Source organism: Oryx dammah, unplaced genomic scaffold (genome assembly GCF_014754425.2).
Source record: "Oryx dammah isolate SB20612 unplaced genomic scaffold, SCBI_Odam_1.1 HiC_scaffold_21, whole genome shotgun sequence".
Taxonomy (NCBI): domain Eukaryota; kingdom Metazoa; phylum Chordata; class Mammalia; order Artiodactyla; family Bovidae; genus Oryx; species Oryx dammah.
The window spans coordinates 52,889,749-52,914,317 of NW_024070205.1; the positions used below are offsets into that span (position 1 = coordinate 52,889,749).

At 43.7% G+C, this 24,569-nt stretch overlaps 1 long non-coding RNA gene across 1 annotated transcript; it reads right to left on the bottom strand.

Annotated features, from left to right (window-relative positions):
* Nucleotides 1–237: 237 nt before the first annotated feature.
* Nucleotides 238–24,489, bottom strand: LOC120880371. Its single transcript, XR_005725020.1, has 2 exons — nucleotides 24,289–24,489; nucleotides 238–383 (listed from the first exon to the last, which is right to left on the bottom strand). It is a non-coding gene; the product is annotated as an uncharacterized LOC120880371 (long non-coding RNA).
* Nucleotides 24,490–24,569: the final 80 nt, after the last annotated feature.

Here is a 24,569-nt window from a genome sequence, read left to right on the forward strand (position 1 = left end):
AGTAATTTAAGAACAACAGCCCAACCAGATCTATATTACTATGTGCAGAGTCCTACCAGAGGAACAACCCCTAACCCCAGAGATTCAATCTGTGTTATTTCTGTTCTTTATTAAGAACTATTTGCCCCCATGCAATAGTATAGATGAGAATCAAGGAAACACCTGGTTATCACAGAGGGTCACTATTATCTGTTACCACGAAGTTTGGCTTCACATAAGAAAGTCCAGTCGTTCACGTAGGTGGGTTTCTTTTCTCACTTTATTGAGAGTAAAGCAGTCAGACTGTTTTGGCAGCTCCATGAAGTCACCAGGCTCTGAGCCTTCTTCTGTCTCCCCAAGCACGTGTTTTCCATCCTCTAGGTCACATGGTGTTGGCTGGAGAGCTTTGATCTGAGCAGGAGGAGGAAGAAAGGAGGAAAAGAGAGGTACCTTGATTTTCCAGGAAGGTAGAAGGGGGGACTACCTGGAGGAACGAGAGGTAGGTCACCAAGAGTGATCCAGGAATGCCTGACTTTGGAAGTCAAAAGATGGTGGACACTCGGACCAACCTGAGACAGCACTTGTGCTGTCTTGCACCTTGAGGGACTCCTAAAAGAGTTCATCACTAGACCATCCACCCCTTAAGACTCAAGCTCCCAATGCAGGGGACATGGATTCAATCCCTGGTGAGGGAACTAAGATCCTGCATGCCACACGGTGGGGCCAAAAAAAAAAAAAAGAGTTAATCTCTGGAGTTGAAACATGTTCTCTGGGTATAAAGACCAATAATTGAGTGCAGTGTTGAGATTTTCTTTCCCTGAAGAGCTGCTTTGAAAGAGCTCCACTCCTGTATCCTGGTCCTGATTCCACCCTCAGGGACCACGTGACAAGTGCAGGCAGGAACTCCCTCCTCCCTGGAGATCAGACCTGGCCCTGGGAGACTTCCCTGGGGCTGTGCCCTGAACACCTTGCAACCTCCTCTGAGGTCACCCGGTCACCCAGTGTTTCTGGGCTGCTTGCTGGTAAGCTGGGTGAATGGGCACAGTCATGCGAGAGGAGTGTTTGCTGTCCAGAGCACATACTTGGAAAGTGGCTACGTGCAACACACACACACTCATAAAGGCACGTTACCATGAGGGGGAGTGGTGGGAAAGCGGTGGGAGGTGTGTTCAAGAGTAGAAGGCAATGCTGGTGTTGCACAGTAAGAGGCACAGAGAAGCTAGTCAAAAGGTGACGGCTTTTGTCAGACCAGGCGCTCCTGCCAGCCAGCCCCAGGCCACATCTGCCCCCAGCCCACTTCTCTGGGGTTAAAATCTGGGAAGCTTTTGCCCCACACCTCAAGGGGCCTCACCTCACACACCTTGTGAAGCTTGGCTCCGGGTGCCTTACACCTGTGAGGCGTCAGAAACTTAAATGAGTGGCTGACTCTCCAACTGGAGCCCCACCGCGGAGCACGACCTCGGGAAGTGGGCAGCCCACACCTGACACGGTGGCTGCTTCCTTCACTACTGTGACCACCAATGCGCATGCCTCCTAAGTCACCTCAGTCATGCTGGACTCTTTGTGACCCTGTGGACTGCACCCCGCCAGGTTCCTCTGTCCATGAGATTTCCCAAGCAAGAATACTGGAGTGGGTTGCCGAGTCCTCCTCCAAGGGACCTTCCCGACCCAGGGATCAGACATGCATCTCTTATGTCACCTGCATTGGCAGGCAGGTTCTTTACCACTTGCGCCACCAGGGAAGCCCGTGACCATCAAGGGAGAGGGGAATTTTTCGTGGCTTCAGCACTCCGACCACTCGGCTCCCCAGAACCAGCCTCTGCTCAGCTGCTGGGCTCCCGCACCACCATCAGTGAACAAGATCAGAGGGAGGCCAGCCATACTCCACACCCTCCAAACACACGAAAGCACTGCAGGTCCCTTGACACAAAACCAGGAGAGGGTCGGAGCCCTGGAGGGGAATATCCTGGACTTCCGGGCCTCCTGCCCAAGTGGGGTCCTCCAGCCACACTCAGAGTAACACTTCCTTCCTGCTTAAAATCGATTTCAGACATAACTAGTGGGTGTAAAGTAAATAAGTTCCCCCTCCCCTCCAAACCTAGCTTCACTCCAAGGACCATAACATGCAGTTTGGGGTATGTCTTTACAGAAATGTTTTATACAAGTGTATTCTGTTAAATGCATTCTCAAGAATTTTACTTATAAATAATTCAATTAGTAAGAATAACTAAGGTATAAAGTATATCTTATTTACATTGAAATTGGAACCGGAAAAACAAAAACTTAAAAGTGATCAGAGGACTGTCGATCCTCCCAGAGTGCAGTGTTTGAAGTGACCACCAGGTGTCAGAGTTATCAATAATATTCCCCGAATTACAACTGGAAAGTTACAGGATGGGGAAAGTGCCTGGCTGGAAAATGAGATGGTGAGATTCCCCAAACAAGATTATTTGGCCCTTTGACCCAATATTTTGTCTACTTAGGGTTCCGTAGGGAGAGGGTAAAGGGAGCTGCAGGAAAGAAATCTTACATTCTCTCCCCACAGACTGCCACTCACAGACTGCCACTCAGTTGGGCACGCTTGGATCTTCAGAGCTCTGAGTGCTGGTGAATTTCACAGGGGAAATGTGAAAACTGCTGGGCGGAGCTGGGCCTCCTCCCCTCGCGAGGCTACTCTGGGAATCCAGGGCCACCCCCCCCTCTCCTCAATAGGAGACCAGAGGATGGTGATCACCAGAGGACACACAGGAGGCCACATCGGCTGTGGCCATCTTCATTTTAAAAGGGAAAACCCACTTCTGCGTCAGGAGCTCTTCCTATCTAACCTTGAACATCATGGTCTCTTATTCACTTCCAATCTGGCCTCCTCACATATATTTCCTTTACCAGAACTGATGGTAGAGCCTGTGGGCTGTCCTCTGGAGCTGCTGGCCTAGAAAACGCGCACCCGCCCACGCTTGAGAGCACAGGGCGGGGCATCTACCACCAGTCTTCAGGCTGTTGCCCAGGGTTAGTTACACGCTTCCTCTAGGGGCCCAACCGCCTCGCTGGCACCACCCACCCGGCTCCAGTGGAGTCAACATACTGTGGAGGACTCCAGGTGATGCTCATGGCAAGCATTACCCTTCTTGGATTCACCAACTCAGCCAAAAGGGGATGTTGAGGCAGTTACAACACAGACCTGTAGGAGGAGGGGATGATGGCCAAGGCTCCTCTTCCCTGGGAGACGCCAGCTGAAGAGTGTCAAAAAGCAAGGAGAACCCTTGCCACGTGTCCCTGTTGGCACTCGTCTAGGTTGTTCCCTGGACCACATCCGATTTCTGGCCGTGGATCCAGGCAAGGGTTCAGACCCACTACACACTGGGGCTTGTCATGGGTGGAACTTCACTGTGAAGCGATGCCAAGCTTATGGGAGGAGGTGGTGTAAGGAGAGGGGAGAAGGTAAGAAGGTGTCAAGATTTCATGGACAATGTTATTGGTATCAAAATATGTCTCCAGACTTGTGATTTCCATGAATTCAGACAGGCAGATTAAGGGGACTATTTTGGGGTGGGCGGAGGGGTACCAGCAGCATGCTGGGTTCTAGTTCCCGAACCAGGGACTGAATCGAGTGCCCCTGCAGCGAGAGCACAGAGTGTTAGCCACTGGACCACCAGGGAATTCTAAGGGGACTTTTCATGTGATTTGAATGACATCATCTGCTAAATTGGTACATCCTATGTAGGCCACATGAAGCAACAGTAATTATATAAGTCACTATACACCTTAAATGCTATATACATAATTTAAAATGATACACCTGTGGTGCCACAGACATAATAAAAATGCCAGTTATTATTAAAACATAAGTAGCATCCATATTCAAATATGACCATGCATTATGTTTGATGTTTCAAACAGAATATACAAGCCAAATGCTTCTTTTAAAAACAAAAAGGGATAAAGCAGTGTTTATATTGGGATCCATGTTAATTTGCCATGACAAGTATATTAACTGTTGCTTTGATGTGGCAACATTGGTATGGCAATTGAAGGGGTTTTTTTTCCATTATCCTATTACATATGCTATAAGAGGGATGGAACAAAAAGAATCTCTCATAATGCTAACCACAGCCTGACTGTTTCAAAGGCAAGGTTCTCCAGACTAAGCCAAGGGAAGGGACCCTTCCCTTCCCAAGGGAGCTCCACCCTAATCTACTCAGGGTTTATCAACCTCAGGAGGCTCCACTCACTGTGGCTTCTGGACAATCCTGGACCCACTATATTCCCGTAAGTCAAAGAGCCTCCCCTAGCCATGAAAAGTCTGGCTATCCATCACATGTTCTACTTGTGACGGATACTCGAGCCACTTAAGCGACAAGGCTGTCACAAGCCCAGAAGAGACTTCTCACAGTCAAGGCATATCTTGAGATTCCCAGACTTCAACGTTCTCTGGAAAAGGCACAACCAATGGTGCCCCCTGAACTGGGGAAAAAAAGGACTTCAGGCCCTTGCCTCCCCAATGCCTGCTCACCACCTGCCCCCTCCAGGGTAATCATGCTTTGTGTAGGTAAGTCAGAGAGGAGGTGGGCGGTCCTGTGTGGGTATTCTGATGACAGTGACTCCTCCCTTGACTTAATCCTTTCAAGCCCTGCAACTCAGCCAGGCAAGAGGCCTGATTCAGAATCTCCTCACCAGTAGCAAGGCTGTTTCCCTTCGATAAAGCGAGCAAGGAAATCGTTGATGTGGACACACAAAAATAGACTTCCTGAATCAGATGTGAATTTGGGTGCAGAGTAAGGCCAAGCTAAAGGCTCAAACTCACTGACCATAATTATCCCTCCCATAGGGCAGCAGCCTTCCTTACCTGCAGCCAAGCAGCTTCTGAGGCAGTGCTGAACAGCCAAACCTGTCGAAACCTCAGAGGAAACATTCCTCACCAGGCCTCCCAGCCCAAGCTTCAGAGGACAGGGCACCAGAAAGGTAAACAGACTAAGCCAATAGCAACAAGAGAGAACTGGTTCTCCTGCTCTCAAGATGGTTCATGACACTTCAATTAAGTTCAACACAATATAGCTGAATTATTTTTAACCTTTTATGGAGACTCTTAGCTTCACAAACAAAATGTTTGTTGGTAAAGTTGAAGGATAGCTAGAAGCAGAGACCAGAAAAAAAGAAAGCAATCACGAGGAGAAATGAGCCTTTTATTCAAGAAATCATCAGTGTGGTACACTTTGGGTGTTGCTTATTTATCATTGATTTCTCAGAATAATATGGCACATTTCCTTTAAGCAATTTCACGGTTATTCCAGCAAATGGGAAAGGAATCCTCGGTTCTGACTTTCTCAGTATCTCTGTTGCCTTGATTATCAGCTCACAGCTGAACAGTTCAATATATTCCTGCCTAAAGTTAATATGAAGAGTTCTTAATGCACAGCCTTTTGGACAACTTGACTCACTCACTGTCTAAGCAGACTAATCTCACATTTAATAGCTCTGCTATGGGGCAAAGCGAGAGAAGGGTCCCTTTTCCTTTCTCTGTTCCGCTTTTCTTCTTGGCCCCATGCTACAAAAATCTCTTTTCAAAACTTGTCAAGGGTATTCTGTAACCTCACTGAAAAAATGTATCCAAAGTTTTTCTGATATGGTATCAGAGTTTAGCACAAGAGCTGCAACTTCCAATGCCTTATAGGCTCCAAATAGATTTTTTACAATATCTTGAGCTGTATTCTTTGGCCTTGAAACACTTTGCTTTTTAAAATATCCATTCTGGAACTTCCCTGGTGGTCCAGTGGTTAAGACTTTGCTTGCCAATGCAGGGTGTGATTCCTGGTTGGGGAATGAGGGTCCCACATCCCATGGGGTGTGGCAAAAAAAAAAAAATCTGTAATCCATTCTTCTTGAAATATGGCCCACTTTTAATAGATAGGTGGGCATGAGAAATAGCTCTCTTTCCTCTTAATTCTACTATCAGAAATACAGCAGCTCACAATTGACCATAAATGGCAGCTGACAGTCAATTTCAGTGTTTGAGAGATAATAAGGACTAGTGCAGACTGTAGTAAACTGGAGACCACATGACCTGTATAAAGGAAGAAGCCACTGCTGCTACCAACAGCCAGGCCTGCAAGAGTATGAACTCAGGTCTTTCTGGAGAAACTAGAAACCCAGATTCTGATGTGTAATCTCCCAATTTTAAAATATGAACTACCAGTTTAAAAAAACTCATCAGTTCGCCACTTTGCTATCTCCCTTCAGTGATTAAAGGCTGTATCACTGGGAACAGAAAAGCCACCACGGAAGCCAGGAACCCAAGACTGTCAGACCTAGTCTGACACCAACCCACCGTCTATCCCTGGGCAAGACACCTAACACTGCAGTTACCTTGTCTGAAAGGTTTAGAGGTCCAAGAATCCTTTTAATCCTAAATTATTACTCTGTATATTTAAATAAGTTTTCTAGATGGTCAATTCCACGAAGAACAACCAGAAACATAATTAAAGGAGGGGGGACACACACACACACACACACACACACACACAAAACACAGATCATTGTGCCATAGCAGCGTCTATTATGCTGTCTAGACATGGCCTTGATGTGGCCAAGCCACTTGGTTAATAAAACCACAAAGAATGTGAACACTTCTATCCAGCCTGATCGCCTCTATCATAGCCACCCACCCACTGGGGAAGATGAAGATTGTATATCACCATTTCTGTGGCAGGGAGCACCTGTCTGTAAAACAGAACTCTCTTGGCCCTTTTGAACCCAAACCCAGGGTTTTCAGGAAACATTTTGAGCTGGAAAATAAAGGTGGCCAGCAGGCTGCCCTGAGCCACGACTCCTGATTTTCAAGTTCATGCTCAGCCTACCTGCGATGAAATTTGGAGTTGCCACATCAGGGCTTTCGGCATGAGCCAACTGTACTCAGAACAGCTCGTTATGTAACCTTCGGCCATGGCCCACATGTGTACATGAGCACACGCTCACCCTGTACAAAAGCACACAGATCTTCAGATACAGCTTTTTTTGTTTCAGTTACAGGAAGGGAGTAAAAACATTAAGCTGGAAAATAATGAGGAATGGGTAAAGTAAAGGCCCTTTCCCCCTGGAAAGGTTAAAAAATAGGCACATTTCAGAGCAGATAAAAGTCCACGTTCTTGTGGCTATATTAACTGTGTGGCTTGGGCAAACTGAAGGCTCCAAGACGAGAAAGCCAAGTGGATTACAACTGGGCAGTTTCTTCACACAGGCCATCTTGACATGGACAGCTTGGCTTCCAGTGAAGTGGGGAGGCACCTACATTCCTAAGTGCTTTTGTGCATCAGGTGTGAACAGCAGGGCTTTTTATTTTGCTATTTGTAGCTGCCAATAAGTATCTAGTATGATTTAAAGAACCTTTGACTCCTAAACCAGCTATGACCTATGGCTTAAGTTCTGCCTGCTGCAGACACTTTCCTTACTGTGCCCTGATATTGCCCTGGCTTTAGGTAACCAGTGTTTGTTCTAAGTCAGCTTGTTCTTACCCTAAGGCCTTTGCATTATCTGTTCCCTCTTCTTGGAATGCTCTTTACCCTGATCTCCACAAGGTAGTTCATTCAGGCCTCAGCCTGCAGGCTGTTGCTCGGAAAGGCCCTCTCTGGCCGTCCACACAATCCACCCACGTATTCTGTGTCACGTGACCCTACTTTACTTCTCTGCCTACACTTCCTACCATCTGATTCAGTTCCCGTTTCTTTCTTTATTGCTTGTCTTCTCTCACTGGTATATAAACTCCATGGAAATAAGGATTTTGTGTCTTTTTCACCATGTGTTTCCAGCAGCTAGAGTGCTTTGCATATGGCAACTGCTCAATAAATATTAGTCGAAAGAACAATGGACAGTTGGATGAAGGGAGAATGCATCCAGCAAATACCTGTGAAGCATCTACGGTAACCTGGGAAGAGATGAGGAATGAGATCCTCTTTCAAGGACTCCACAATCTACCAGGGATGACAGACATTTAAGCGGAACAACATGGCGAGAGAACTGCTTATAGAAGGATACCATGGGGCTTCCCTGGTGGTCCAGGGGCTAAGACTGCCAAAGCAGGGGTCCGAGGTTCGGTTGTTGGTCGGGGAACTAAATCCCACATGCTGCAACTAAAGATCAAAGACCCTGCGTGCTGCAACTAAAACCTGGTACAACCAAATTAATAATAAATTAATATTTTTCTAAAAAGAAGACACGTACCATGCCTTCCACCCAAGGTGAGTAGGAGGACAATCTCTAAGGAAAGTTAAGAGTTGGCCAAAAGGGCAAAGACGAGAAGAAGGGTGGCAGGGAAGGCACCCTGTTGAGAAATATCCCAAGAAAGGCATGATACGTGAAAGCAAACTATGGGTTCCAGAAGCCCCAGGAGGACTGGGATGGTTGGTTCCACAAGTGACAAAATGAGAGAGATGGGGCCTCAAAAGAGAGACCAGGGCTAGTTTTTAAGGAGCCTCACAGACCAGCCTCTGGATGTTAAGATTTTAATTCTGTGATCTGTGGGAGCCATTGAGATGTTTTTAAGCAGGGAAGTGATATGATGGTTTTATGTTTTATAAAGATAATGCTGATGGCAGTGAAGGAACTAGTTAGAGGGAAAAAAGCATTCAGGAGGTTATTGTCCAATCCAGGATCCCAATTAGTGGCAGCAGAAAAGGAAAAGAGCAGACAGATATGAAAGCTATTTAAAGGGCAGAATCAATAGAGCTTAGTGACACATGAAATGTGGGAGGTAAAAGAAAGGATAGGGTTAAAGAAAATCCCAGGCTGTGGTTAGTGTCATCAAAATGAATGGTGCTCCTGCTTCAGGCCTGGGAAGCCTAGATTCACTCTGTTTGTGATGTGGCTGAAACTGAGTCTGCTCACTAACATGAGCTCATGGACCCTTGCCCAGGTGGCTCTCTGTGATCCTAGCACAAAGGTTCCTTTCTCTGCTTATCAAGGAAATTTCTATAGACGTCCCTCTGAAGTGTGTGCATCAAATCCACAACGTCGATGATTTATCGGTTCACAAAGCCACACAGTATTCTTTCGATGCTCGGCCATTTTTGGAGGCACACACTGATCCATCACCACAGGAGCATGACTATTGGTCTAAATATAGATGTGCCTGTCACCTCAGAGGAAGAACAGACCAGAAGTCATGATTCCACTTACTCCAGGGAAATTTTAAGGTGACAAAATTGTAAAACAAATTGATATCATGTTTCTTAAGTCTATAAATCTGATCTAAAGAGAAAATTATGATTACCTCACCCGTGTTTCACATTCTCTTGATATTAATTGCTAATTTAGCCCTCAGCTCCCTCTAAAGCGGCCCTCACCCCAACCCCAAGATACTGCTTCCGGTCCTCATGGGCTAGCTAGCCCACGGGTGACAAAAAGCAAGCAGAGTGGGCTCTCTGGCCAGAGGCCCTTCAGGGATCCCTGGCTTATTCCTTTTCTCCTACTTTAGCCCCCATCTGCTGCTGCCACCTGAGAGCCTATATAATGTTAAGAGATAGGGGGCACTGGTGCTTGAAACCTGGCTTTACCACTTATAAGCTGTGTGATCTCAGGCAAGTTATCTAGCCTCTCTGTGCCTCAGTTTCCACCCTTGTAAAATAAGCATACTTTTATCTAATTTACCTCATGGGGTAGCTGTGATTATTAAATGAGTTAATAAAGTACTTGAAACAGTACCTAACAGAGTAACAAGTAACAAGCACTCAATAAATGTAAGCTACTAGAGACTTCCCTGGCGGTCCAGTGGTTAAGACATTGCCTTCCAGTGCAGGGGGTACGGGTTTGATTCCTGGCGGAGGAGCTAAGATTCCACATGGTCCACAGCCAAAGAACTAGAACATAAACAACAGAAGCGATATTGTAACGAATTCAACAAAAGACTTTTTAAATAGTCCAATCTAAATAAATAAGTAAATGGAAGCTCCTAATGTTACTCCTACTATTACTGCTCTTAGTGGCACTGGGGGAGCGTCTGGTAGGTTCTGAAATAAAGTGCCAAAGCAAAAGGAGTTCTAAGGTGAGGGACAATGTCCTGCTTTTGCACCATATCAAAGGGGCCACAAAGCGGTACGGTGCATGCTCGGTGCTTTCTAAAATTGCCAGTAAAAGAGTTCTTTGCATTTTTCACTGGCAGCCCTCCCTCCCCACACCAAAGGACTGAGACATGAGTCCACAGGTACCACGGCTAGAAGACACATGAGTGACAGACAGCACACAGTCTCACTCCCTCGGGGCAGGGCTTCATTACAGGGTCAGGTGGGTCCAGCCTGGCTCCCACTCCCTTAGGACAAGTTCTTCCCCAGAGAATCGCTCATTCCTCACCTAAATAACCTCCTGGAGCCACCCACTTCTCAATCCCTCCAAACGAAGCATTTAAATCTGATACTTGAAAATGGTAAAAGACCAGCTATATTGTTAAATTATTCGTAAGTAGAAAGTAAATATAAATTGTAAAAACAAACTGAATTCAAGACTAAAGGCTAGTTCTGATATGGACTTTTAATTTATCTGTAATGATAAACTACCTGTCAATAGTCTTAACATTAGTACTGGCAGAGGAAAATCAAATGTTAAACATGACCCCACTTATATTAGCATAAAAAATTCAATACACAGAACAGAATTGAGAGGCCAGAAATAAACCCACACATACAAGAACAATTAGTAATTTACAATAAAGTAGCAAAGAACGTACAACGGAGCTGGAAATAAATATAATTGGGAAATCTGGACGGCCACATGCAAAAGAATGAAACCAGACCATTATACCATACACAAGAATTAACTCAAAATGGTTTAACACTTCAATGTAAGACCTGATACCAGTGGCTCAGCAGTAAAGAATTCGCCCGCAATGCAGGAGATGCGGGTTCGATCCTTAGACTGGGAAGATCCCCTAAAGGAGGAAATAACAACCCACTCCAGTATTCTGGCCTTGGAAATCCCATGGACAGAGGAGCCTGGACCCCTACAGTCTGTGGGGTCACAGAGTCAGACACAACTTAGCGATTAAACAACAACAACGTGCTTTTTGATGTCAGCCCTAGCAGTTATTTGGATCTGTCTCCTCAAACAAGGACAACAAAAGCAAAAATAAACAAATTGGAGCTAATCAAACTAAAAAAAAAAAAAAGAAAGAAAGAAAAGGCAACCTACTAAATAGGAGAAAATATTTACAAATGATATGTCCAACATGTGGTTAACATCCAAAATATATAAAGAATTCACAGAACTCAACAGCAAAAATAAACCATCCAATTAAAAATGAGCAGACAGGGATTTCTCTGGCGGTCCAGCGGTTAATAATCCTCCTGCGAACACAGGGGACACAGGTTCAATCCCTGGCCTGAGAGGACCCCACATGCCTCAGAGCAACTGCGCCCGTGGGACACAGCTGCTGAAGCCCAGGCACTCTAGAGCCTGTGCTCCGGAACAAGAGGAGCCCCGGAAATGGGAAGCCTGGGCACCACAAGGAAGAGTTGCTCCGCTTGCCACAACTAGAGAAAGCTGGCGTGCAGCAACGAACACCCAGTGCAACCAAAAACAGATAAGTAACTAAATTTTTAAAAAAACTTTAAGAGGGCAAACTATTTACAGTAGCCAAGATATGGAACCAACCTAAATGTCTATTGACAGATGAATGGGATAATAAAGATGTGGTGTATATATAATATATACAATAGACTACTACTCAGCTGTAAAAAATGAATGAAATGATGTTATTTGCACCAACATGGATGGACCCAGAGATTATCATACTAAGTGAAGTAAGTCAGACAGAAAAGGACAAGTATCATATGATCTCACTTACATGTGGAACCAAAAAAAATTATATAAATGAACTTATTTCTAAAACAGAAATAGATATAAAAAATGAACTTATGGTTACCAAAGGGGAAAGGCAGTGGGGAGGGCTGAATTAGAAGTTTGGGATTAGCAGATACAAGCTACTGTATATAAAAGAGACAAGGGAATTCCCTGCCAGCCCAGTGGTAGAGTTCCAGAACCAAAATCCCACAAGCTCCACTGCGTGGCCAAAAAGGAAAAATAGACAGGCAACAAGGTCCTATTCTATAGTACAGGAGCCATATTCAATATCCCGTAATAAACCATAATGGAAAAGAATATGAGAAGAATATATATATAATATACATGTATAACTGAGTCACTTTTCTGTATACCAGAAACTACTATTGTAAATCAATTATACTTCAACTAAAAAAATGAGCAGACACTGAAATGATCTTTTTCCAAAGAAGACATACACACGGCCAATAGACACATGAAAAGATGTTCACATCACTAATCATCAGACAGATGCATATCAAAACCACAATGAGATATCAGTTCACATCTGTCAGAATGGCTGTTATCAAAAAGACAACAAGTAACAGGTGCTGGCAAGACTCTGGAGAAAAGGGAACCCTTGCACACTCTTGGTGGGAATGGAAATTGGTGCAGCCACCATGGAGGATAGGATGGAGGTTCCTCAAAAAACTAAAAATAGAATACCATATGACCCAGCAATTTCACTTCTGGGTACATATCTGAAGAGAACAAAAACACTAATTTGAAAAGATACATGTACCCCAATGTTCATATCAGCATTGTTTATAATAGCCAACGTATGAAAGCAACCTAAGTGTCCACCAACAGATAAATGTATAAATAAAATATACGTGTATGTGTGTGAGTGTGTGTTAGTCACTCAGTCATGTCCGACTCTTTGCAACCCTGTCGACTGCACCCCACCAGGCTCCTCTGTCCATGCAGTTCTCCAGGCAAGAATACTGGAGTGGGTTGCCCTTTCCTTCTCCAGTGGATCTTCCTGACCCAGAGATCAAACCTGGGTCTCCTGCATTGCAGGCAGATTCATCAAATATTGGCTATATTCCCTGTGCTGTATTCCCCTGTAGCTTATTTATTTTATACATAGTAGTTTGTACCTCTTAATCTCTTACCTCTCTTTTACCCCTCCCCTCTTTCCTTTTCCTCACTGGTAGCCACTAGTTTGTTCTGCATATATATGAGTCTGTTTCTTTTCTGTGATATTCACTAATTTGTTCTATTTTTTAGATTCCACTTGTAAGTGGTAACATAAGTATTTGTCTTTCTCTATGTGACTTATGGGCTTCCCAGATGGCATTAGTGGTAAAGAACCCACCTGCCAATGCAAGAGACATAAGAGATCCCTACAGTCCATGGGATTGCAAAGAGTCAAATACAACTGAAGTGACTTAGCACACACGTGTGACTTATTTCACCAAGCGTAATACCCTTGTGAATGGTAAAATTTCATTTTTTATGGCTGAGTAGCTTCCCAGGTGGTGCTAGTGGTAAAGAACCTGCCTGCAGATGCAGGAAACCTAAGAGATGTGGGTTCCATCCCTGGGTTGGGAAGATACCTGGAGAGAGGCATGTCAACCCATTCCAGTATTCTTGCCTGGGGAATCCCACGGACAGAGGAGCCTGGCAGGGTACAGTCCATGGGGTCCAAAGAGTTGGACAAAACTGAGCACAAAGGAAGGCAGGCAGTATTCCATTGTGTGTGTGTGTGTGTGTGTGTATGTGTGTGTGTATCAGTTCAGTTCAGTCACTCAGTCGTGTCCAACTCTTTGCAACCCCATGAATCGCAGCATGCCAGGCCTCCCTGTCCATCACCAACTCCCGGAGTTCACTCAGACTCATGTCCATCCAGTCAGTGATGCCATCCAGCCATCTCATCCTCTGTCGTCCCCTTCTCCTCCTGCCCCCAATCCCTCCCAGCATCAGGGTCTTTTCCAATGAGTCAACTCTTCACATGAGGTGGCCAAAGTACTGGAGTTTCAGCTTCAGCATCATTCCTTCCAAAGAAATCCCAGGGCTGATCTCCTTCAGAATGGACTGGTTGGATCTCCTTGCAGTCCAAGGGACTCTCATGAGTCTTCTCCAACACCACAGTTCAAAAGCATCAATTCTTTGGTGCTCAGCCTTCTTCACAGTCCAACTCTCACATCCATACATGACTACTGGAAAAACCATAGCCTTGACTAGACGGACCTTTGTTGGCAAAGTAATGTCTCTGCTTTTGCATATGCTATCTAGGTTGGTCATAACTTTTCTTCCAAAGAGTAAGCGTCTTTTAATTTCAAGGCTGCAGTCACCATCTGCAGTGATTTTGGAGCCCAAAAAAATAAAGTCTGACACTGTTTCCACTGTTTCCCCATCTATTTCCCATGAAGTGATGGGACCTATGTGTGTGTGTATATATGTGTATATATGTATATATGTGTGTGTGTATATGATACACACACAAAATTTTGTGTATAATGCGAATAGCCAACTCATTGGAAAATACCCTGATGCTGGGAAAGATTGAAGACAGAAGAAGAGAGTGACAAAAGATGAAATGGTTGGAAGGCATCACCGATACAATGGACATGAACCTGGGCAAACTCCTGGAGATGGTGAGGGACAGGGAAGGCTGGCGTGCTGTAGTCCATGGGGTCACAAAGAGTCGGACATGACTTGGTGACTGAACAACGTGTGTGTGGATGTGTGTACACAGGTATAGCTATGTGCATACACACACACACACATACACACACATAATGGAATATTACTCAGCCATAAAAGATGAAATCTTGCCATATTATAGATATTTGTTCTCACAAATCAATGCACAGATTTTATTTAATTCTAGCCAAAATCTCGGCAGTTATTTTGTGTAAACTGACAAGATGATTCTATTTTTCTATGGCATGTAAAGGGCCAAGAACAGCCAAGAAAATCTTGAAGAAAAACAGCTGATAGATTTACATAACCACATGGAAAAACTTATTATAAAATTATAGCGACTGAGTCAGCATGGTATTAGCACAAACTTTTGCCAACTGAAACACAAAGATATATAAACAGACCAAAAGAACAAACAGAGCTGAGGAACAGACCCGCACAGGTACAGTCCTCTAATGTAGGATAATGATACCACTGCAGGACAGAGAGGGAAGGATGGTCTTTTCAAAACGGTGCTAGATCAGGAATTTCCTGGCTGTCTAGTGATTAGGACTCTATGCTCTCACTGCCAAGGGCCTGGGTTCAATCCCTGGTCAGGGAACAAAGAACCCTCATGCTGCACAGTGAGGCCAAATAAACAAATAAGTAAACAACAACAAAAATGGTGCCAGATATCTGGATGTTCACATGGAAAACAAATTAATGTAGACCCCTGCCTCAAACCTGTCACAAAACTAAATACTAGGAGTGTAGATGTAGACAATTAAAAAGAAAAAACGCTGAAACTTCTGGAGGATAACTTAGGCGAATATCGTCATGCCCTTGAGGCCAGGGATTGAATTCTAAAGTAGGACAAGAAAAGCACAAACCATAAAGGGAACAATTGATGAATTGAACTTCATTAAGAAATTCTGCTCATTAAGACACCATTAAGAGAGTGAGGGCAAGCCACACAGTAAGAGAAGACATTTGCAGTACATACATTCAACAAAGGACTCGTATTCAGAATATATAAAGAATTCCACAAATCAATAAGAAGGAAACACACTTTTAAAAGGGAGAGAGAGGAGCACAAGAACTTTTCTAGGCACCTCATAGAAGAGAATATAGAAATGGCTCCAAAAAATATCTTTTAAAATGACTTAACATCATCAGTCATCAGAGAAATGCAAATTAAAACTACAATAAGGTACTATGGGATCCTGGTTAAAGCTCTATTTCATGACACATGGGTGGTGGTTTCATGGAGAAATATTCACTGAGTTGTACACCAGGAGGTGTGCGCTCCCCTCTTGATATTACACCTAAATAAAAATGCTTCCTTAAACAGTGAGACTTTAGAAATATATCAACCAAAAGCAATGTGTGGATCCTATTTGGATCTTGCTTCACACAAGCCAACTATTTAAAAAGAATATGTATGTGAGACAGTTGGGGGAATTTGAACACTAACTGCATCTTTGATGGTAACTCAGGGATTATTCAGCTTTTTAGGTATGATGATGGCTTTGTGACAATGTTTTCAAAAAGGGTTGTTATTTTAGACCTACATACTGAAATATAAATACATATTTTATAAATAATATCTTAGATTTACTTCAAAATAAGCAGAAGAGGGAAAATGGATGAATTGACAGCTACTGTAACTGGACAATGGGCACATGGGGGTCTCTGGACTATTCTACCTTTGTGTATCCTTAAAATCTTGCATAATAAGTCTTAAAACAAGAAACAAAGCTATGGCATAGCCAAAGTTTTATGCTTTGGGGCTATTTAAGATTCCTTTCTTCTACCCCCAAAACCTAATCAAGTAATACTATGTAGTGGCAACAGAAACCAGATACAACGAACCCTTAGGCTACAGGGACCTCAAGAAGTCACCTAGGGCATGATCTTATTTGCAAAAGAGAGATAGAGACACAGACGTAGAGAACAAATGTATGGACACTAAGGTGGGATGAATTAGGAGATTGAGATTGACATATATATACACATATATTGACATATTTGGGCTTCCCTGGTGACTCAGACAGTAAAGAATCCGCCTGCAATGTGGGAGACCTGGGTTTGATCCCTGGGTTAGGAAAATCCCCTGGAGAAGGAAACAGCTAGCCACTCCAGTATTCTGGCCTGGAGAATTCCACAGACAGAGGAGCCTGGCAGGCTACAGTCCATGGGGTCACAAAGAGCTGGACACGACTGAGCAGCGACTTTCACTATTGACATATTTATATATGAATAAAATAGGTAACTAATGAGAACCTACTGTATAGCCCAGGGAATTCTACCCAGTGCTCTGCGGTGACCTAAATAGGAAGGAAAACCAAAAAAGAGGGGTTATACGTATACGTATAGCTGATTCACTTTGCTGTACAATAGAAATACAACATTGTAAAGCGACTATATGCCAACAAAAATTAATTAAAAAAAAACAAAATTAAAAAATAACAATAAAAAAAGAAGTCATCTAGGCCACTTTCTTATCAAGTAAAGTATCTGAAAGAGAAGAGAACCCACACCCCAACTACGCAGTGATGGGCACAGGAGACACAGTGTGCTTACCCTCAGAGAAGCCGCTAAAAAAGAAGCTTGACTAGGGCACCTGCACAAAGCAGAGCAATCATTTACCCACATTCTTCGGGGCACATGCCATTGTAAGGGCTCTAAGCAGCCCGGCCGCCCTCCCTCACAGTAGACTCTCAACAGAAGCTCCTGTAGTCTCCCTGAGCTGGCCCTTCCTGTCCTGCCCCTGGATACTAAGCATCTGCTGTCTGGCCTCATCTTAGTTAGACATCTATCTTCCTTTGCCAGTTGACCTGGCTGGAGCCACTAATGGAGTAAAGCAATCAAGTACGAATTCTTGTATAAATCAAGGCTGGTTCTTTCTTTTCCCAGGATCCTAGACAAGTACAGGCTTACACAGTTGAGAAACTCACACTAGAGAGAGACACAAGCAGTTGCAAAACAACCCAGCTGAGGCCTCCTGACTTAATGTGTCTCTCAAGAAGCCCTCTAGGTTTGGAGCTCTCCCAGTTCGAAAGGAAATTAAGTTCATTCATTCCTTCTGGCCCTCCTTCACTATTTTAAGATGAAGTTCGCTAAATGGATAAAAAATCTCCAGGTTATACCTAGCCTAGTGTGCTATCTATCCCTTCTAGGCAAGACGCTGCATTTCAACCAGGACTTTTTTGAAGAAATGAGCTGTATGTTTGACAAGGAGCTTTCGGGCACTCCCCCAGGTAGCTTCCAGAAGGAGGAAAACCTTTTCCTAGCGCTCATGAAGTCATTTATCTACCACTAAATGGGCCGATGAGACAACAGGGGCTTCAAAGGTGAGGGACCAAAATTTTATGTGCACAAAAAAGGCAAAGTCAAAAAATTAATTCAGGGACCTCCTTGGCAGTCAATGGTTAGGACTTTGCTTTCCAATGCTGGGGGTGCAGGTTTGATCCCTGGGCAGGGAGCTAAGACCTCACACACCAGAAAACCAAACCATAAAAATGTAAGCAATACTGTAACAAATTAAAGTCTTTAAAAATGGTCCACATTAAGAAAAAATTCTCTAAAAGAATTAATTTATAGGACTTGCTCTATTTCTTCTTTTTGGCCCCTTTAAACAATGAGTACTTTTCAGAGTCAAACCAGCCATCTCTGAAAAGCAGTGGAGTGCAGAGCACACAGTTCTGAAACCTGTGCATCCGGCTCTCCCACACACCAGCTATTTGACCTCAAGTTTTCTGTGTGTCAGTTTATCACCCATAAAATGGGGGTAATATTGATAATACTATATACCATCAATAATATTACATACCTCATAAGGTTGATGGGAAGGTTAAAATAGTACAGTGAATGTAAAGACTTAAAACAAGGCCTGGTAGGTGTTAGCTCTTCATATTTTTTTATTATTAGGGTAAACCCTGTGGTGGACATGTCCAATCATAGGAAAGAAAGGATAAGAATGGAAAGGATGGACACCAGGAAATGAAAAGACCAGTGTTGTTGAAACTCTGTGACTGAACCTTACAAACACATCTATTTCTATTTTCATAATATTTGTCAATAATTTAGGGATAGAGAAAAAGCTACTCTGTGAAAGGGTCCGAGGTATAGTTAGAAAGTGGACATTCTTATATTTCACAGATGTACACAGGAAGGTCACTCTTATGAAAAGATACAAACCCCATTGCTATTATAGGGCCAGAAAGTCCTAAAACCCTCTCGGTCCTGACTTAGCCAAAGACTGCTCCACAAGCCATTAAAAAAAAAAAAAAAAAAAGCTAAGAACTACTGTTTTGTGCTTTTGTTGTTAATGATTGGCATTCATTAATTCCTTCAGCTTTTTAAATTTAGGCTACCATCCTGTGCCACATTTGCCTACACATTTAGTACTATTAAGTAAACAGCACATTTTTTGAGATAAAATTAAATGAAGAAATGCAGGGACTCTTTCAACAGTTTTTTTAAACTTCACGAATAATCACCTAAAACCTTTAAAATGTTTGGGCATTAGACCATTACTTCTATCTGGCCTGTGTATAATCTAATCAGAAAACATATTTTCTCATACTAATTAGAATTTGGTTAACAATAATTGTGTTTTTCCACTGATTATTATTTACAATTAACATAGTGCCAGAGAGATGAACCACATACAGGAACCTGAGAAGAAGAAAGATTGCCCAAAGGGCCTGCTGTCCAGTGTCCATGGACTCCAGGGGCTATTAATTATTTATCTACTTTTCAAAGTTAATAAATAGGAATGTCTTTTTGCCCTTTATTCCCCAGATGAATTTAACCAAATGAGAGATGGGTGTGGGTGTGTGTGTGTGTGTGTGCAGAGTCAGCAGTCTGAGAACATAGGAAGTGCAGGTAATAGGAAAGAAAGAGATGTTTACAAAGCAAATATATTTAATGTCATCAATTATACACAACACTGCTTCATCTGGCATCTTTTATTATGATTAATGATCATGAATATTTTGATTGGTTTTGAGTGTACTTTTAAAAATGTGAAAAAATTTTAAAAATTAACATAAAAATAGAAACTTGAGTACTTTAAAAACATAGCACTTAATAATACACAAAAAAGCAAAATCCAAATAACCTCTATTGACACTTTAAAAAAAATACTTATATTTAGTTAGAAAATGCAAACACTGCAGAAGAGTATCAAACGGAAAAATCAGAACCTCCCTCCTCAACCACCCCAGTCCTTCCACTCAAAGATAAATCACTGCTTTATGCTCTTCTAGCTGACCAGAAAAAAATAATGCATACATATCTATTCATTTATTTATCAGGTGAGTCATATTAGGCACACTGTTTTGTTATAGGCATTTTTTACTCAATATACCTTGATCCTATTTCCATATTAGCACAAGGTGATGACCCCATTCTTTTTGCTCCTACCAATGATGCTTCAGTGAATATCTCTGCACACACATCTTCGTGTTACATGCATTTTGTGACAGAGCAGCAAGAACAAGCTACTCCAAGCAGTCTAACCCAGCTGTGTGGTAGGAAAAGAACAATCTAGTTTTCTTGGCAAAAAGGACGGTATTCAGCTGAGAGGAGAAAGAACACTTCCACATGTTCCCTTCAAAGTATAAGGCTCCTGTCTTTGCACTTGGATTCACCCAATGTGCCACCCCTCCCCTCCCTTTCAGGAGAGTACTGGTGGACGGTACTGGAGGGTACTGGAGGATGCTGGTGGCCAAGAGCGGAATGTTTGTAGGAGGGGAGGACAAGCAAGTGCTGGAGAGACACGCACAGAGCAGTAACTGCCGGGTTACCGTGCCATTCACTGTACAACGCAGGTACTGGAAACTCCCCATTCATGGAAGACCAATCGGAAGCACAGTATTGAGAGCTGTCAGGCTAGAGGTGCACAGGAACCCAGTGGAGTGGCAGTGCTGGGGTTAACAAATGACTATAGAGTCCACAGCTCAGAACTACGAGCAGTTATTAAATTCTCTTTGAACTTCATTGCCTCAAATCCTTTTTGAAATGATGGCAGATTTAAGTTATGTTTTAAAACCTTTCAAGATAGTCTTTTTCCAGCTATCTGTTATACCTGATATCTTCTTTGACTCCCAGATCAAGTCTCTGAGGCAGGTAGGCCGGTGCCATTATCCACACTTCTTTTGTGAAATGAGTGCAGGGCAGTGAAGTCAAATTACTTGCCCAAGGTCAACTGGCTGATCAAATGTGCTCTCACTGCAAGAACAGTGCTCTTTCCTGAATTCTCCCAAGTCCAACAAGTCCAGCTTGCCAGTATTAGAACCCTGAACAAAGAAAAGCTAGGAATGATACAAGCAGATTCTTTACCGTCTGAGTCATCAGGGAAGCCCCAGAAATGATGCTAGAGATGTAAATACAATATATCCCTCTCCAAGGACAGCCGAGAACTACCTCTTCCAGTAGAAATTTAATAAACTGAATAATAGTAATGTTGCTAACACTAAATTTAAAACTTGATAGAAGAGTAAACAGTCTCTTCTAGTTTTTTTTTTTACAAAGTCTTTTATGAAAATTTGGTTTTATGTTTTATTATGAACACCCATACTATCTAAGTAGCTTTTAATTTTTCAATCTAGTAGCTTTTAATTTTTATAGCTAAGACACTGCTCTGGACAGAACTTGTCTAACACTGATTTCCTGAGTTGCCTTTTGTCAGTCTAGACCATCCGAGATGAGTGTTTTGCAAACTTTTATGAGAATGGTCTACAGAAGAGATGCATTTTGCTTTGTAAAGCTGAGAGATATGTCTGTCATTAAAACAGAACTTTAACAAAATAATAATGACCTTTCTTACTAGTGACTGACTTGGATGTTTCCTACTCTTTTCCATTTTTCCATTTCATCTTTAAAAATTGTAATCACAACCAATACACCAATTTTATGACTCACAGGTCAGGGTCCAAAATCTGAAAAACATTGGCTTAAATGAACAATACACAGATCCTACCTCAAAGAATTTATACACTAGTTGAGAGACACATAATGTACATAACTCACAGACATCTTGTACTTGGAAAATCCTCAGACATAAATTAGCTCAACTATCTTTTACATCCCTGTAAGTCTTAGCTTCAGTATCTCTAGGATAAAAGTTGCCTCTTATTTGGAACCTAGCACAGGATTGGTCATATAAAGACCTGTTAAAATACCACAGGAAATGAAAATAAATGAATCAAATACCTGAATATACATTCAATTTTTTTTTTCCTAAAAGACATCTTGGACCTTTACTCATAAATCTATCTCAGTCTTTTCCAGGAGGAGGGTGAAAAGGGGAAGAATCAGGGGGACTGAATCAGTCCTCTCTGAAGACTTGAAGAAGAGGTTTTAGTTAAATATTGCAAGCAGGCTTCAATATTGGAAGTCTAAATAAATGACTCTCAGAAGGAGGGTAAGGAGGCTGGCAGTCAGGAAAAACTCCTCCAAGGAGGTGAGAAAGGAGCCAAGTCTTGAATCAGAAGGGTAGAGAAAAGGTGGGAGGGAGCATGTGATCAGACTCAGAAGATGAGGCCAGCACATTTGGGGGAGTGAAGAGTTCATAAAGGGAGCGGTAAGAAACAAAGTCAAAGAGAAAGCTGGAGAACAATCTGTGGAGAGCAAGATAAACTCTGGATTGCATCCTGCAGGTAATACTGTATTACTGAAGATTCTGAGTGTGTACAGAGTGGTATTTCAGAATTATTCTCCTGTACATGGGCTTCAAACATGGCTCTAAAAACATTCAAAGTTCAGACAACAGGGTCTCCAGCTGTATTTTAGTTTAGAGAAAAATGTGTGCCCACATGGACTTCATAAATTCAAAATTCTAGTAACAGCCACCTTAGTCACATAAAACATACAAAAGCTGGGGTGTATATATATGAGTTTAGACACCAATTGAGACCAGTTTCTTTTGCCTTTCATCCTTTACTTTTGTTCATGAAGGGTAAGCCTTGTCTGTGGCTATCACTAAGTAATTGTTTCCTTCATGAAAGCTACAGACTTTATTCAGAAGCTTGTCCTCAGTACTGCTATGGGCCTCATAAATTATTATAAATGACTTTGCAAAATTTAATTTTGTATAAACAATAACAACACTTTTAATAATAAGGCTGTCTAAAGTTAGCATACAACCAGCGCTCTCTGAAGTGTTAACTATCTAGTAATTCAGGCTCTGCTGGATACAGTGGCAGTGCCCTAGGAACCTCAGGTAGAACTTAGGTCTGTCTCAGGTAAGAATACTGCATGTGAGTCATCTTGAAATTACACCACCACCTGGAAGCATATTTAAGAGATGAGACTAAAAGCTAAATCTCTGTCAGATCTTGCGTTGGTCTTCTCCTTCCTTAAGTTTGAGGATCAACAGAGCTCAAGATTCTTTAATACTTTCTCATAAGAATTATTTTTTGTGGTGGTTTAGTCGCACAGAGTCGGACACAACTGAATGCAGAGTGGCGGTGACTAACTAGTGTCCGACTCTTATGAACCCATGGACTGTAGCCCACCAGGCCCCTCTGCCCATGGGATTCTCCAGGTAAGAATACTGGAATGGGTTGCCACTTCCAGCTCCAGGGGAATCTTCCCAGCCCAGGAATCGAATCCGGGTCTCTCACATTGCAGGTAGATTCTTTACCAACTGAGCAATGAATTTTTCTAACTTTAGAAACCTAGCCAAAAGTCTCAAAGTTATTTTGCGCTATGAACTTTTGAGATTTCTGAGCTGTAATATACTCTATTGTTGAGTCTGTTTTTCCACGTGGAAACTACTTCAGAATAAGATTGTTAAATGTCTGAGAAAATCTCTGTACACGTCAGGTGTATATGCTATCGACCACATATATGTAAATAATTGTTTGGGATAATGAAGAGAGACTATTCACCAATGATCAAGACTCAGCCTAGCTCTTGGTTGTTGCATTTCTACAGCCACATAAACGGGTTAAGTTACAGCGACGCTGAAGCCTCGCAGTTCACCTAAACATTTAAGCCTGGATCTCAAATTGAGTCTGAATTCTCCCTGAGATGCATGTTTTGGACGAAGCTGTTTGGTCTCTACTACTGCTGCCTAAAGTGGGATGTGACTCAAGAGGCAACTGGAAGGGAGAAGGAGATGCTGGGCAAAAGCTAAGTGAAAGCCCCTCAGCAAAGTCTCTCCCCGCCTCTCTACAACCCACAGCCTTTTTCTGACTCCTTGCCCCCATCAGATATTGCTCTTAGCCATCTTATTCCTTCTTCCCTGGGTGGAACACAGAGTCTCCCAGGCTCATCATCTCAAACCTCCAGGGATGGCCCAGGCACGACAACTGTGTGTGGCACCTGGCTGTGGAAATTCGAATTTTCCACACTCAAACCAAGAGCTGGCCAGTCCTGGTTACCATTGAGCGAGTCGACAGGGCCTACTACAGCCCTGTGCCTGATCATTCTCATGACAAAAACCTCGCCACCTGCTCGACCCCGTCCCCGGCCGGGGATGGAGAATCTGCAGTCCCTCCGCACCCCTGGCGTTTCTAGGTCACCCTGGGGTCCACACGCACACTTCTCGCGCACACGATCGAGATCGCCGCCCTCCTGTGCACGCCCAGCCTCGGAGGGCGGTTACAAACTTACTCCTCGCCGAGGCAGCCCTGCCAGGGGCGCTGGGAGCGAGGCCCAGCCGGCCAGGCCCGGGCTCCGGGGCGGATCTGGTCGGGTCGGGTCGGGGTCGGGGTCGGGGTCGGCCCCCCGCCGGCCTGCCTCCCCTCCCGCCCGGCCGGCCCCCGGCGCACGTGCCGGGTGACAGGCCCCCTATAGGTTCCATACCTGCCACCGGAAGTGAGTGAGGAGGGCAGTATAGGCATTTCCTGTGACGCGAGCGCCTGGACTCCATTAGGCAGCAGCTGGGGGAAGAATCAACACACCAGGGAGCAGAGCGGAGCGCACCCGAGGACAGAGGCGGCAGCTGCCTCCGCTGCCGCCCGCCGCCGCCGCCGCCACCACCGCCGGGGCTTAGCCCAGCGGCGGGCCCCGAGCCCCCCGCAGCCGCCCCGCGGCGCCCCCCCCGGCCCGACCCCCGGGCCGCGCACCCCGAGCTGCCTCCGGGA